The sequence below is a fragment of the Gigantopelta aegis genome, unplaced genomic scaffold, assembly GCF_016097555.1.
Source record: "Gigantopelta aegis isolate Gae_Host unplaced genomic scaffold, Gae_host_genome ctg3533_pilon_pilon, whole genome shotgun sequence".
Lineage (NCBI taxonomy): Eukaryota > Metazoa > Mollusca > Gastropoda > Neomphalida > Peltospiridae > Gigantopelta > Gigantopelta aegis.
The window spans coordinates 14,742-33,344 of NW_024533389.1; the positions used below are offsets into that span (position 1 = coordinate 14,742).

The 18,603-nt window shown below is 31.8% G+C and overlaps 1 pseudogene; it reads right to left on the reverse strand.

Moving 5' to 3' along the window:
* Nucleotides 1-988: 988 nt before the first annotated feature.
* LOC121392216 lies at nucleotides 989-11,754 on the reverse strand (annotated as a pseudogene).
* Nucleotides 11,755-18,603: the final 6,849 nt, after the last annotated feature.

Sequence of the window (18,603 nt, forward strand, 5' to 3'; positions counted from 1 at the left end):
TGGGACTTTGGTAGCTCTAATACATAATACACTACTTGATCTTGAATCTATAGAGTTTAGATAATCTATGTCACATTTACTATCCTTATAAGGAAAATAGCTTTATAATTATAACTTACATGTAGTATCACTTGATGGTACAGTACTAGTAGGTGATGAAGGATAAATATGATGGCTTGACAAAGCTCTTGATAAAGTAGCTTTAGCAATAGAAGGTAAGAATCTAAGTATATGAAATAGATTAACTATTACAAATTGACAATTGCAACAGCATAGGATGTATTAGTCTTAATGATTATCATTACTATGTGCTATTGTTATAATTAATTTTCATGAATGATTAAAAATGGATTAGGTATGGCTTGGAATATGTAATCACTAAAATGAGTCTTTCTAAATAGCTCGTTAAGTCAATATACAAATAGGATGTGGGCTAAAAACCTATGTTTGTGATGTTGATGAATAATGTTGATAATCCATTCATTTCATTTCAGTCATGAGATGATATTTTTATGATACCTTGATAAACATGCTCTCATTATAGCATCATACAGTGTGTCTTCAGGATAATGAGATAATCGAGTAACTATATGAAGTAGCTGTCTTGTTGACAGTGATGAAGACAAAGACTGAATCTAGATAAAACAAAATAAGCAAAAGTAATTAACCATTACTATTAATTAGACAAAACATACATAGTAAAAAATATATAGCATTCTTAGCTAATAATGATATTAATAGGAAGTCATAGAAACTTTTTTAAACTTGTTCCCATTCCTCTTTCTATACCACTATTAGTGTCTAGTATATACTCATGACAGAGAGCCATTAAGTATCTTTTATATATTAAGTGTATTACTTACAATAGGATCATCAGAAATTCTAAGAGATTGAGTAAAGTCTAATAGTTTATCAAGAATATCTGATGGCAACTTTGGAACCTAAAGTAATAGACCATATAATATAGTGTGACCATTGTTGTATATACCTTTTGTAATAGTAGTTGTCTCTCTTCATGTTGAGGTAATGGAGTAACATGAATATACTGGAACATAGATAGTACTTCAGGATTTAGCCAATCTCCTTTGGTATTATTGATCTGTTGTGCTATACGTTCACCAATAGCAACAATACGAAACTTAGAATGAATAGGATAGATTGACCTAAAAAGAGATACAAGATACAATAACAACTATTGAACAGTGATACAAGGTATCTACTGTAATATATAATGAAATCTATGTTATATATTAAACTTACATCAATTCACAACCATTAATAAAAAAACTAAGTAATTGATATCTGGTGTATGACTTGTGCAAATACCTTTCTGTCATTTCTTTGTTAGTCAAATTGGCAGTTTTCATTGAAGCATTATAACGATCTTCTCTCAACAACTATGTACCATCAGTGAGGTTAAGTTCATGATCTTGAATAAGTCTGAAAAGTAATGACAAAAATAAATCATACTATGTTATCTGGTAACATCCTCAATATGGTATTTGATCTCTGATCATTTTGTTATTTTATTTAGTAAGAACATCATGGTAGTACATTACAGTGACATAAAGCATTTATTAGTAGTAGGAAAGAACATGTATCAGCTAATATAGTCTTAATATTGGACTAGTGACTTTAAGAGTGGTATGGTATACCATCTAATATTGTTATATGGATAAGGTTACTCTGTTATAAATTGTACCTCTTAAGAGTGGTAATAGTACTAGGATCTAGTCTATGAATCCATGTATCTGGTAATGTTAGTATAATGGACTATAAACAGTGGTAAAGGATCTAATCTATGAATATCATTATATAATACTGTCATACGTATAGTGTTTTACTTTGTAATATATCCTGTACCTCTTAAGAGTGGTAATAGTACTAGATCTAGTCTATGAATCCATGTATCTGGTAATGTTAGTATAATGACAGTGGTAAAGGATCTAATCTATGAATATTATTTATATAATGCTGTCATATGTATAGTGTTACTTTTTGTAATAGACTGTACCTTTTAAGAGTGGTAATAGTACTAGGATCTAGTCTATGAATTACCATCTAATACTGCCATATGTCCATTAAGAGCTGCAGTAATAAATGGTGTTAGTCTCCAACCTGTGTCTCCATTAGAATGGGTAGTTTTTCTTTGTTGTAATAAATCTCTTCATGTCATATCTTGATAAAGAACAACTGATTCTGTATTATAACCTAATACATTAGCTAGTTTGGTTGACTAATGTGGACTTTCCACTACCCTATATAGTAAAAGATTATAACTATAGAATGAGAATTGAAAGTCTCTAGTCATTAGTTTTTTACACTAGACAAGAAATCCATCCAGTATCACATGTAGAGATGTAATGTTTTTCCTCAAAAATAGAGAAGATAAGTATAATATACGCTTATAAACTATTCACATATTAAATAAGTGATTATCAATAGTCAAGATAGCTAAGCTATTATTTATGGACACAGTAATCCACATAATCAGCTAAACATTAAAGTCACAAGATAGACATGTAGTTCTTGCCCATTCCCAGCAGAATTAAACTTTGAATGTTTGAAAATAAAAGCTAGTGTATGGCAGACATTACGAACTTATGACTATATTCATATTGAAGTGCATGTACTACACACAAACTATATATCATTACATTACCTTAGGTCCTATGGACATATATCCCCTACAAGATGACTCTGTAACATGTGACTTAACAGTAACTGATGATGAGGTAGGCTGACATAACCCTACTATTGATATCATCATTCGATTTCAGTTTGATAACCAGGTACAGAGAATGATGTATTTTGAGATGAGTTAGTTTGATGATACGAGACTTGTATTAGATCTTTAGAATTAGGAGCACATGTCAATCGATTGTCAGTTAAAAATGAACTACGAGCCTTGAGAGGAAATACCAAATTTCTAGCAATAAAAGAAAACACAGTGTAATAGCACATCATAATTCTCCAAGGAAATGTCAGTTATTCTTGTTGTTTTATTATACTGTTGAATGGCAATTTGTTTGAAATATGGTATTTGGTGGTTAAAAGTTTGGGAATTATGAAGTAAAAAGGAAGATAATAATCATGAGTACTAGTGAGACATCAAATTGCTAAAAAATCACTAAATTTAAAACTTCACTATTATTTTCTAATAGAAAACTCTATCCATACCACTTTAATATCACAACATATTACCTCTAATATATTTTCCAATGTCTGTTTCATACCAAGTAGTTCAGCTGGAAACACAGAATGTATCAAGTCAGATAAATCAGCTGCTGGATTTTGTGCCTATGGTAATAATAACAATGATATTCATAAGTAAGCTAAGTCATAGTAATATATACAAGTAGGTACAAAGAAACAATGTCATAGAAATTATATTAAATCAACCATGCTTTTATTTGAACAAAATGAATCACAGTCAACTCACCAATATACCAACTAAATTATTTAGTTGTCCACTAAGATTGATAGGTCCTCCAGAGTAACCTCCAGTTAGTGAGTGTATTGTATAAGCAACAGACAATAAAGTAGTTAACCTAATATATATATATATATATATATATACTATAATGAACAATATTTACTTCATATTCACTATATATATGATTTAAGATGATATACTAGTTAAACTGTGTATATTAATAATAATTTATCAAAACTATAGAGGAAACTAATGTAATGTTCATTTATTAAATAGTAGTTAATAGCTATTGTTCTATAATTACTTGTCTTGTGGGATGTTAGGATAAGTGTACTGGAAGTCTTGTAGAGCTTCAGGAAATGGAGGAGGAAGTATATGTCTAGCCTAACAACAGATAAATGGAAAGAACAGTATCAACACTGAAGTGATATTAGATAGGAGATAGAACTACCTAATAATATAACATTAAGTTTATGATAATTCTGGAAACATGACAAAACTAAATATTTCAACCTTATATAACTAATGTTATTATTATCGCTAACTATAAGCCAATTAGTTGCTCAATATAACAATACTTTGCATTGTTAAGCTGAACTAATATAGTTTATACCTGAAATCTTGATCTTAGTGGAGGGTCCAGTGTGTTTACCATGATATGGAGGAACAGGAGTCCAAGAGCTATCACTCTAAACTTTCTCACTAGCTCTAACAAGATGCCATGAGTCCAATTGTTCCTGAGAATATTCCTACAGATAAACAAAATTATTAAAAGGTAAAAGCAAGTCATTTGTTTAGTACTCACACATGGTATCATCTTTTTGTAGGTATAATAGTTAGAGATAAAATATATTACTTGTTGCAAGGACTTACTGATGCTAATTTATTGTATCTTTCATGAGACATGATAAACTGTCCATCATCTAACCGAGCTTTTCTGTTCTCTAACAAATTGTTCAAGATAGGCAGAACATTACGTTCTGCTTTCTCTAATCCTTCCAGTATTTAACACGCGACCTTCTATAGCTGCACATACAACAGCCTAACAAAAATAATTATAACTCCTTACAAATCTTTTCATATTGAACTATTATTATAATGTGAAAAGAATAAAAACCAATCATTATTGTGTCACTCTATCCAATGTTTAAACTACTGTCAATCCACTGTTGATCCATTCCTCATTGACATACCTGATCCATATAATGGACAGTATTATTGATGATTTCCCTCCTTTGTTTTAAATCCACTTCTGTAGTATCTTGTGACAGAGTGACATACTCAACTTCTCTCCCTACTAGCTCAGCAAAGGCAAAGAGAGAGATGTCGACAGAGTGGTCCAGGTGGACCTAACAGGTACATATCCCGACCAATTAAATCCTAAATGGATATTAAACATAGATGTAATATGTATGCTCATATAAATATATTTGATATAAAAGATTGGTTCAAATTGTTTAAAAGAAACAAATGTCAATATTAATTTCCATATTCCACAAACCTTTGATATTATTATTTGAGATGTTGTAGCATGCTCTGAGAAAGTTTGACTTATTACTAAAAAACAAAGAAATATTAATACAATAAATGTATCGTAATAATACTTGAATGAGCTATGTTGATAAATACACAACAAGAATATAATAGAAAAAATCATCCTAATATTTTCTTAATATTGATCTTATTATAGTATATTAGTTTGATATTGGAGTTAAAAGGAATGTGATGCTATATATGCTTATAAACTATTCACATATTAAATAAGTGATTATCAATAGTCAAGATAGCTAAGCTATTATTTATGGACACAGTAATCCACATAATCAGCTAAACATTAAAGTCACAAGATAGACATGTTTTTCTTGCCCATTCCCAAGCAGAATTAAAACTTTGAATGTTTGAAAATGAAACAGCTAGTGTAGGCAGACATACGAACTTATGACTATATCATATTGAAGTGCAATGTACTATACACAAAACTATACATCATTACATTACCTTAGGTCCTATGAGACATATATCCCCTACAAGATGACTCTGTAACATTGACTTAACAATAACTGATGATGAGGTAGGCTGACATAACCCTACTATTGGTATGATCATCGATATCAGTTTGATAACCAGGTACAGATAATGATGTATTTTGAGATGAGTTAGTTTGATGATACGAGACTTGTATTAGATCTTTTGAATTAGGAGCACATGTCCAATCGATCATCAGTTAAAAAATGAACTACGCCCTTGAGAGGAAATACCAAATTTCTAGCAATAAAGAAAATACAGTGTAATAGCATATCAATAATTCTCCACTGGAAATGTCAGTTATTCTTGTTGTTTTATTCTACTATTGAATGGCAATTTGTTGAAATATGGTATTTGGTGGTTAAAAGTTTGGGAATTATGAGTAAAAGGAAGATAATAATCATGAGTACTAGTGAGGCATCAAATTGCTAAAAAAATCACCAAATTTAAAACTTCACTATTATTTCTAATAGAAACTCTATCCATACCACTTTAATATCACAACACATTACCTCTAATATATTGTCCAATGTCTGTTTCATACCAAGTAGTTCAGCTGGAAACACAGAATGTATCAAGTCAGATAAATCAGCTGCTGGATTTGTGTCTACGGTAATAATAACAATGATATTCATAAGTAAGCTAAGATCACATGTATATATATAGTAATGTACAAAGAACAATGTCATAGAAAGTATATTAAATCAACCATGCTTTTATTTGAACAAAAAGAATCACAGTCAACTCACCAATATACCAATTAAATTATTTAGTTGTCCACTAAGATTGATATGTCCTCCAGAGTAACCTCCAGTTAGTGAGTGTATTGTATTAAGCAACAGACAGTAAAATAGTTAACCTAATATATATATATATATATACTATAAATGAAACAATATTTACTTCATATTCACTATATACATGATTTAATGATAGTATAATACTAGTTTAAACTGTGTATATTAAAAATTTATCAAAACTATAGAGGAAACTAATTTTATTAAATAGTTGTTAATAGCTATTGCTCTATAATAACTTGTCTTGTGGGATGTTAGGATAAGTGTACAGGAAGTCTTGTAGAGCTTCAGGAAATGGAGGAGGAAGTATATGTAACAACAGATAAATGGAAGAACAGTATCAACACTGAAGTGATATTAGATAGGATAGAACTACTTAATAATATAACATTAAGTTTTTATGATAATTCTGGAAACATGACAAAAAACTAAATATTTCAATCCTATATAACTAACGTCATTGTTACACTAACTACTAGCTGCATAATTATAAAAATACTCTCGCATTGTTAAGCTGAACTAATATAGTTTATACCTGAAATCTTGATCTTAGTGGAGGGTCCAGTGTATTACCATGATATGGAGGGACAGGGAGTCCAAGAGCTATCACTCTAAACTTCTCACTAGCTCTAACAAGATGCCATGAGTCCAGTTGTTCCTGAGAATATTCCTACAGATAAACATAATTATTAAAGGTAAAAGTAAGTTATTTGTTTAGTAATCACACATGATATCATCTTTTTGTAGGTATAAGATAAAATAGGTTAGAGATAAAATATATTACTTGTTGCAAGGACTTACTGATGCTAATTTATTGTATCTTTCATGAGACATGATAAACTGTCCATCATCTAACCGAGCTTTTCTGTTCTCTAACAAATTGTTCAAGATAGGCAGAACATTACGTTCTGCTTTCTCTAATCCTTCCAGTATTAACACGCGACCTTCTATAGCTGCACATACAACAGCCTACCAAAAATAATTATAACTCCTTACAAATCTTTTCATATTGAACTATTATAATGTCTAAGAATAAAAAACCAATCATTATATTGTGTCACTCTATCCAATGTTAAACTACTGTCAATCCACTGTTGATCCATTCTCATTGACATACCTGATCCATATAATGGACAGTATTATTGATGATTTCCCTCCTTTGTTTTAAATCCACTTCTGTAGTATCTTGTGACAGAGTGACATACTCAACTTCTCTCCCTACTAGCTCAGCAAGGCAAGAGAGGAGATGTCGACAGAGTGGTCCAGGTGGACCTAACAGGTACATATCCCGACCAATTAAATCCTAAATGGATATTAAACATAGATGTAATATGTATGCTCATATAAATATATTTGATATAAAGATTGGTTCAAATTGTTTAAAAGAACAAATGTCAATATTAAATTTCATATTCCACAAACCTTTATATTAATTATTTGAGATGTTGTAGCATGCTCTGAAAGTTGACTTATTACTAAAGAAATATTAAATACAATAAAATGTATCGTAATAATACTTGAATGAGCTATGGTTGATAAATACACAACAACAAGAATATAAAGAAATTAATCATCTAATTTTTCTTAATATTGATCTTATTATAGTATATTAGTTGATATTGGAGTTAAAAGGAATGTGATGCTAGTAAAGAAAGTTCCCATAGCCTATGGACTGCTCAAAGCATTGACCAGTCAGGCCTAAATTCATAATGCTCATAGTTTTGAATATTTAAATCTGTTATAAACTGTCTTTCTTCTCTACTATAAATTTGCCTCTCTTTCTTGAGCTCCTTTACTTAGCATTGTACACCTTGCCTTATCTCTCAATCTATTTTTCTTCTTTGTTCTTTGCCATCTTCAATGGATGACAAGCTATCTCTATCTCTCATTCCTCCAAGCTAATCTAATGCCATGTGCATGCTAGTTCAGACTGCCTGTGTCCGTATTACAAAAGTGAACGTGTTATGTTCAAGAATTATTCAACTTTAAATTAGAGCATCTGTCATTGTAAAAAATTGTTTGGTTGATTTAACTATTACTTGGTTATATAGGTTGTAATTGCAAACTTATTTTTGTCAAAAAAGTAATTATAATGCTGTTTTCATTACTAATGTACTACTGATTATGTAGGTACATAACCATCAACTACATCTACTAACATGATGTTACAAATGTGAGCGAAGCTCATTCAGCTTGCTACTACAGTTATGTTACTAAAAGTAAAAAGGCAATACTCACCAACTAGAATTAAGGATATACATAGCAAGTAACAACAGAAGTTACAACAAAACACTACAGAGAACATTTAAAAATTTCCACATAAATGTGATAGCTACTTTTTACATAATTGTATATGAAATCTACGTAAATAACTTTTTTATGTCTAGTCTTATAAAAATAAAGCTTATCCAATCATCATAGCTAATAAAAAATCACTTCTTAGTGGCAACTACAAAAAGTGTAGCGTCAGGCTGAACTTGGTGTACACATAGATAAGCAATGTCAGCACCTGAAGTACCTTCACAAGGTTGAACAGTATATTAACATCTTTGTATCCCTTTTCACTCAAAGGTAGAATTAAGAAACTCTGGAGTCACACTCAGAGTAAAGAATGTCTCTGATCCAACGTAATAGTACTTTCCCTGTGCTTTGAGACTCTGAAGTATTAGTTTTTCCCCTGGCTTAAGGTACTTTGTTAGTCGACCAATAGATTGACTATACTCTTCATGATTAGTACATGCACTAATTATACATAGACTGGAGAAAATAATGTCATATGGTCCCTCATAACCAGGAATTAGAAGAGGAGGATCATGCAATATATCACAAGGTATAACTCCTTTTACAAGACGGTCTTAAGTCATCCTGCTCTTTTAAAACTTCCTCTTCTCGTTTGCCTTCTAAATTTTGTACAACATACTGAATAGTGCTGTGAAATCTGGTGCATTGGGGTCATTGTCAAGCCACATTTGTAGAGTATTTCGATTTAGTTTTCAGTAAACACTATCTCTGATGCATGTAGTGGTGAACTACATTGATATATTGGTACAGGACCACACCCAAATTCAAGCACCTTCAATCCAGCAGGAGTGGAAACCATAAGACTGGTATATATCGTGTAATAGTTTCAATGGTTGAGAGTTCCAATCAGGGACTATTGCATACTTATTCTTGATGAACAGAATAGGATCAAAGCAATCATAGTCATTGTACTCCTCTTTTCTTGTCAGTAGCCATTTTGAGTTACTGTTTTACTAACCAATATTTACCAGACTCTAACCTATAATAATTATGCTATATAAACATGGGGAGGGCAATAGTCAGAAGGTATCAGCAGCTTGAAAACTTAATCACAATCATAACTAGTTATGCTATAGATCATTTCTTAGTTGCAATCATAAAAAACTGTACCATAAAACGAACAGATATAGCAGGTGTCAGCACCAGAAATACCTTCAAAAGTTGAACAGTATTACTAATACCTTTGTATCCATTTTTCACTCAAGAAGAATTATGAAAACTCTGGTGTCACACCTAGAAGAATTTCTCTGACCCAAAATAATAATAGATATACTCTGAGTCTCCCAGTGCCTGGACACCCTGGGACAAAATTCAATTCACTGCGCAAGGATCACACTGCGTATACGTATGTCTAGTTAACTACTAAATACTAACTATAATAACTATGCTATTTAAATAAGGCAATAATCAGCAGCAGGCATTAGGATGCATGTAGCAGGTTTAAGCAGAACTTATAAAAAGGCTTGAAAAAAATTGATTACTAGCAAGTTGTAATTTTTGATTCTTCAAAAACTATATGAATTGTTTTGAAGGTAAATGCATATCAAATGTCTAGCACTAGAATACTAATCATTCTATAAACTATGGTATTCCTTTTATAACTTAATTATGTTTAGATGTATTTACTATATCTAAAACCAATGGAGAATCTTGATAATGAACTACAAATGGCTGAGTTGTCAATTGTTTGAACAGTTGAATCCCTACATACAGTTAATGAAATATGAATAGGATACAATGGGAACCTCTCATATCTGAGTACTAACTTAATCAGTCTAACTTTATTTAACTAATGCAATGCTATATGTCCTCTTTAATTCAGAGATGGTTTTAATAGTTTAGGTGTCCTTAGAGAGAAGTCCCATTATAATCAGTACAGTTAGTTCATGTATCTATCATTCATATATTGTATTGCAGTATACCTTGTAATTGTAGATATTCACGAGGATCATGAGAAGATGGAGTAATCGATCAGCCAGTTTGTTCTTGCCTACTCCTTGATTTCCCATCAAGAGAAGGTGTTCTCCTAAAGAGTAGTCTTTTAGTAGTTCCTCTAACAAATGAAAGATGCTATAGAAAAGAAAGACATTATATTATAATATCAGTAAACAAAATGCAGGAATTTTTCTTGGGGGTGAACAGGAACAATCAATCATAAATTTAATAGTAATAAGCCACGCACCACTCAAGGAGTCTGGGGTATTATACTCCATACCCCTATAAGGTTTTCTATGCTTTAAGTTCTGTGGTTGTTTCTAGTTCACAACAAGGCTTTTAAGATAAGCTTTTAATAGAAAAATGTCTTGGATGATACTGTGTTACGCATTACTAAATGTCATAATACACATGTGCTTGTTGTTATGATCTACTTGTATTACAATCTTTAATTCCATCTCTATATGAAACTATAAATTAGCATCAGTCTTATTTCTTGATACAAATGGAAGGTAGTTTCCTGGAACAGGAAAGTGATTATTGTTGATGTTCAAATAGAACATGAGTAAGGTTTTTCAGCTAGACAATATTACAAAAAATACTATTTTTTAAATTTTAAGTCCATCATAAATGTTATAGCTACTCTTACAATAATTGTACATGAGATCGATCTAAATAACACTTTTAAAGTTTACACTTATAAATTGAAGTTTTAACAAACAAATTCCACTTATTTAAATCACTTCTTATGGCAACTACAAAAAGTATAGCCATCAACTGAATTACAAAAAGCAATGTCAGCACCTGAAGTACCTTCACGAGGTTGAACAGTAATATTAATATCTTTGTATCCATTTTTCACTCAAAACAAAATTAAGAAACTCTGGAGTCACACTCATAGAAAAGAATTTCTCTGATCCAATGTAAAAATAGTAGGACCCTACTGGTGATTGGAGACTCTGAAGAATTAGTTTTCTACCTGGTTTAGGGTACTTTTGTTAGTCGACCAATAGCTTGACTATACTCTTCATGAGTAGTACATGCACTAATTAAACATAGACTGGAAAAAATAATGTCATATGGTCCCTCATAACCAGGAACTAGAAGAGGAGGATCACGTAATACATCACAAGGTATAACTCCTTTTACAAGACGCCTTAATTCATCCTGTCTCTTTACAACTTCCTCTTCTCCTTTGCCTTCTAAATCTTGTACAACATACTTGAATGGTGCTGTGAAGTCTGGTGTCATTGGGGTCATTGTCAAGCCACATTTGTAGAGTATTTCGATTCCTTTCAGTGTAATCAGCAAACACCTATCTCTGATGCATGTAGTGGTGAACTACATTGATATAATGGTACAGGGCCACAACCAAAATCAAGCACTTTCAATCCAGCAGAAGTGGAACCATAAGACTGGTATATATTGTGTAATAGTTTCAATGGCTGAGAGTTCCAATCATTTACTGTTGGGTACTTAGCTTTGATGTACGCAAAAGGATCAAAACGATCATAGTTCATATAGTCCTCTTTTTTTGTCAGTAGCCATTTTCAGTTGTTGTTTTACGCGAATACTAACTACTTGGTGAGACGAGCCTGATCGAGCTATCTAATGACGTAATAAAGTATAATTAAGCAGTATTAAATTACTGAAAACTTGTCTCTTTTCTTTACTTAGCATTGCACAACTTGTCCTATTATCTTTCTTAATCTTCTCTTTCTTCATGTTTCTTCTTTGTCTTCTGCTGTCTTGTTTAATTAGATGCACTTCTAGTACATCCCTTATCCTACAATAAATAAATGTTTATATTATACTATAATAATGAAGAAATGACTAAAATCAATTCTGCATGATTAATAAAATAATAAAGTTATTATAGTAAACAGTAATACACTAAACCAACGTAGACACAATGCTATCACTTTCGTTGCTAACTGAATTATTGAAGTGCAAAGCTTATTTCTAGAGTCCCAAAAGTATGAGTGCTTTGGAGCACTGGATTTGTTGTAATGAATGTGCGCAGGTGTTGGTATGCAATTATAGAGGTACTGGAAATATGAACATTATTAATGAAGTAGGTGTGAAGCTGTATGCATGGCTACTCTTCAAGAAATCTGGTAACGATTAAAGACTAAAAATTACGAATTGTGCACTGTTGCCATGCTGACCAACATTGGGACATCTTGGTGAAAAAAGACCTATAATAGAGTTATTGAGAGACTTACATTGAAATGGAGGCATGAAAGATGTGTGGCATATTGTAAATGATGTGTTTTACTTATTATAAATTGTACTGTGACTTATTATAGGTATCTGCATGTGATGAGTGTCAAAGAACGAGAGACAACTTGATGACTACAAGACCAGAGCTACACCCTATACCAGTTTAGTATAGTACCTGATTGTCATTTGTGTCTCGTGTCCACAGTGAGTTCATGCATATGATAGTCAATTTAATTTGTAACTCTTGAAATTAAATTTAGTTGCATACAATAATAGATTAAACGATACAAACAAGTAAATAAAGTTAATTTTTTTAAAAGACGAAGTATAAATTAATGTAGGGATGGCTAGATTTAATATCAGATACAGGCACAAAATGTACTTATATTGATTATATGATTTAGATCTACTTTCTTGTATGTGGTAAAGATCCATTACAACTGTTCTCTATTTCAGCCATAGACCCGAAACCATAAATATAAATACGCTTTCTATTATATAAATCCATTACGTCATGCTTAATATTGTCTCTATGAAGCATTGCAGAGGAAATAGGATGTTTCGACACACCCCTCTATAAATAATTACTAATGAATCAGGATTATGTATGAAGGTAATTACATTAGATATAGATATACATATAGAGGTCTATATATATTTCACTGCTACACCACAGTGTCCAGGACACTGAACGAATACCACTTTTATATGTATGTGTGTGTGTGTATGATATATATATATATATATATATATATATATATATATATATATATATATATATATATATATATATGTATATATATATATATATATATATATATATATATATATATACTGTGTCTACAGATGAACATTATAATATATTATTGCTAATACCAGAGATATTATTTAATGTCAAAATTACTGACCCTAAATCTTAAATCTTGGAACCTGAATGTATTTATTTCAAGTTGAAATATATGACAGCTCATTACCAGTACACTCTGTGTCATTTTAGAATCCCAGTGTATAATTAATACCCTTCATGTAAAGTATATTCTGGCCAATAGTTATTGCTCTAACATCTCCTCCCAATATTCATGTACCCACATCACTTTTAAACATTAGAGTATTGTTTTGTCTCATTTTAGACTCCAAACAGTGGCCATCATTTGGAGATGATTGGAATATACCTTCATTAGTGGATCAAGACAAAGAGATTGAAGCCATTGAAGAGGATCTCTCTGATAGTGACAGAGAAGTGGTAATTTGTAAGTTAGTATATTATCAAAATTGAACAAAAGAGAGTAGACTAGGAGAGTGTTGAATTATACTACTGTAAAAACACTGAGCGTAAAGTATACAAGTAAAGCATTTCCATGAACTAGTTTATAATCTTGTTATAAAACTTATATTAAAATTATATAGCAATTGTGTTTTATATCTTCAGATATGGAGGTCCCTTAAATTATGTTAAACATCTAGCATCTTATCAATTAGGCTAAGCCATCACTCTCTCTTAGTGAATTACAAACTAAATCATGGACATAATATTTTACTCAATGCTTCCATGGTACTATGCAACATTTGACACTCTCCTTCTTCTTATCTCCTTTGATATTAATTTACTACTTTCTAGGAACGATGTTAAAGGAACTGCAGTTACAACTTCCTCTGGTGTTTGTAATTATTTTACTTCAGTTTGGGAAAATAATTCATCTTTAAAACAGCAGCATATGGATCATGGAGACAAAGTTAATATAAAAATTAGTAATAATTATGTCTTTGTAGTTTAGTGGTTTAGTGGATACATGACTATACAGATTAATGTTTGTTAATAACTTTATATATTTCTTTTCTTTGGAACGGAGTCAGGAAGTTCATTCTGTATCTGATATCTCTATTGCCTCTTCTTTTATCAAGTAACAACAGGAGTTATAACAAAACACTACAAAAATATTTTTAAAATTTCCATCATAAATGTTATAGCTACCTTTACAATAATTGTACATGAAAACTACTTAAATTGACACTTTCTTTCCTAGCTTTATAAAATTAAAGCTTATCTGAGTTTGGTTGTTATTATATTCAAGTCCGTATAACCCCGTTTAATTGAAATAGAAATTGGAATACCCGTCAGTACTCATCAACTGGTTCGCTAATTGGAATTTAAAAAAATACACAAAGGAAATTGGAAATTAGAAATGGAAGTCCACCCTCGGCTACCTACGGAAGCCGCAGACGTATTGACACTTAGATGATTATGACCAGCTGAAGAAACAGAAGCGAGAGCATGTAGTAATGCTGAAATATGTGTACAAGATGCTGACTTACTATAAAAAACAGGACAAACATTGAAATTGGAAATAGGATTTGGAATGTCCGTCTGAGGCTTCCGTAGCTTTGTAATGTTGATATATTGGTACAGAATCATCCAAAATCAAGTACCTTCAATCCAGCAGGAGTGGAACCATAAGACTGGAATATATTGTGTAAATAGTTTCAATGGCTGAGAGTTCTAATCAGTGACTACTGCATACTTTTCCTTGATGTATATAAAAGGATCAAAACGATCATAGGCATTGTAGTGCCCTTTCTTCTCAGTAGCCATTTTGAATTAAAATTATATTAACTATTAAATATTAACTAACAATAATAACTAGTCAATTGTAAACCATTTTAGGGGGCAAGCCAATCTTTATGACGTATAATCTATTATTAAATTACAATATTGAAATTTAATAGCTACTTTTACAATAATTGTACATGAAATCTACTTAAATTGACACTTTTATGTCTAGTCTTATAAAAATAAAGCTTATCCAATCATCATAGCTAATAAAGATCACATTTTAGTAGCAACTACAAAAAGAGTAGCATCAGCTGAACTTGGTGTACACAAGGAAAAAGCAATGTCAGCACCTGAAGTACCTTCACGAGGTTGCACAGTAATATTAACATCTTTGTATCCGTTTTGACTCAAAGCAGAATTAAGAAACTCAGGAGTAATACTCAGACCAAAGAATTTCTCTGATCCAATGCAAAATAGTCGTACTCTTCCAGTGCTTGGATATCCTGAAGAATTAGTTTTCCACCTGTTTTAACATACTTTGTTAGCCGACCAATAGCTTGACTACAGTCTTCATAAGTAGTACATGCACAGCATAGACATAGACTGGAAAAAACAATGTCGTATGGTCCTTCATAACCAGGAACTAGAAGAGGAGGATCACGTAATATATCACAAGGTATAACTCCTTTTACAAGATGCCTTAAGTCATCCTGTCTCTTTACAACTTCCTCTTCTCCTTTCCCTTCTAAATCTTGTACAACATACTTGAATAGTGCTGTGAAATCTGGTGCATTGGGGTCATTGTCGAGCCACATTTGGAGAGTATTTCGATTTTTTTTCAGTATATTCAGCAAACACTATCTCTGATGCATGTAGTGGTGAACTACATTGATATATTGGTACAGGGCCACAACAAAATCAAGCACCTTCAATCCAACAGGAGTGGAGCCATAAGACTGGAATATATTGTGTAATAATTTCAATGGTTGAGAATTCCAATCAGTGACTACTGCATACTTATTCTTGATGTACACAAAAGGATCAAAACTACCAGCATAGTCCATGTAGTCTTCTTTTTTTGTCGGTGGGCCATTCTGAGTTATTGTTTTATAAAACTTTAATACAACCTTTAATAACGATTTGGTGGGGCGAGCTCTACAATTTGTTATTTGAAATAATGGAGGCAATAATCAGCAACTATAGTTTATTGTCGTTCACCTAGAATTAGTAGTGCGTATAATTAGTATGCATAACTCATACCACACATCATAAATTAAATACTTGCGGTGTTATTGTTGCCATGAAAATAAAAGCCCACGTGTCTGTGTGTATAGAGTTGATTTTTCTTTTCTTGTAAGAACAATATTATTAGCTACAGTAGTATAATACTTTTACCTATATCTATATGATTAAATTTTTACATCACCGTATTGGTTTCTCTCTTTAAGCGGCAGCCATTTTATTGATTAACGAAATTCACGAGATCACATTGTCAACGGCATCTCTTGCTTATAGAAAGTACAATAAATCTTGGGGTCGTAACGCGTATCATGACGCCAAAGGAACCGGTTGGTCGTTGGGAGAACACTTCACTTTGAATTTGGTCGAGTTATAGAAATTATGATAATTTTTTACCAGCAAGGTGAACATCAATTGACTATAGAATTGAGGTACTCAGCAGGTATCACCAGGAGTTAAATAGGGTCTCAGAAAACGTATTAATCACAAGTTGTAATTTGATACTTAGCTATTTTCAATGGTTGAGAATTTCAATTTATGACTGTTACGTATTTATTCTTAATAACTAGGATCAAAACAATTGGCATATATAGGCCATGTAGTCCTCTTTCTTGTCATTGTCCATTTTAAGTAACTTTAATAAAATCAATTGATTCATTTGACTTGGAGTGCATTTAACAGATTACATATACCATTTCCAATCCCAGTTTCATAGTCTATACAATCTATGCTGATGGTAAAGTTAAAGGCCACACCTACTCCTGGAACAAGAATGGTGCTTACCAAGCAGCTCATAAGTTTGGTGTCCAAATAGGCCAGAAATGAGGTTGTTTGGCTGCACAATACTACAAAAAATATTTTTAACAATTTTGAAGTCCATCATAAAAATATATAGTTACTCTAACAATAAATGTACATAGACATCTAAATTCATAGTATTAAGTCTAGTCTTATAAAATTGAAGCTTAAACAAATAATTTCACTAATAAAATCACTTCTTAGTGGCAACTACAAAAAGTATAGCATCAACTGATCTAGATAAAGATGAGTCGGCATTTGAGTCACGAGGTTGAACAGTAATACTGATATCTTTGTATCCATTTTCACTCAAAGCAGAATTAAAAAACTCTGGGGGGTCACACTCAGAAAAAAGAATTTCTCTGATCCAACAGAGTAACAGTGGTTCCCTGCTGATGATGGACACTCTGAATAATTAGCTTTCCACCTGGTTTAAGGTACTTTGTTAGTCGACCAATAGATTGACTATACTCTTCGTGAGTAGTACAGGCGGCAACTAAACATAGACTAGAGAAAATAATGAGAAAATATGTCATATGGTCCTTCATAGTCAGGAACTAGAAGAGGAGGATCATGTAATATATCACAAGGTATAACTCCTTTTACAAGACGTCTTAAGTCATCCTGCCTCTTTACAACTTCCTCTTCTCCTTTGCCTTCCAAGTCTTGTACAACATACTTGAATAGTGCTGTGAAATCTGGTGCATTGGGGACATTGTCGAGCCACATTTGGAGAGTATTTCGATTTCTTTCAGTATATTCAGCAAAACACTATCTCTGACGCATGTAGTGGTGAACTACATTGATATATTGGTACAGGGCCACAACCAAATTCAAGCACCTTCAATCCAGCAGGAGTGGAACCATAAGACTGGAATATATCGTGTAATAGTTTCAATGGCTGAGAGATCCAATCATTGACTACTGCATACTTATTCTTGATGTACACAAAAGGATCAAAATGATCATAGGCCATGTGGTCCTCTTTTTTGTCAGTAGCCATTTTGAGTTATTGTAAATACTAACTACAGCAAAATGTAAACTATTAACTTTGGGGGAGGAGACCCGATAGAGCTGCGTTATGACGTAATAAAATTAACAGTTTTTGTATAGAAAATCTAAAGGAAAAAATTTGAGCCAGAAAAGACCAATAATATAAGGCATTCTTTACATACATTTAAGACATAATAATTATATATTATATCTAACCAAAGAAGATCTAGAGTCTTGATATATAAGTATATCAAACTCTACATAGTTGTCAATGTCGAATAGTTGAATCCTTATAATATATTATA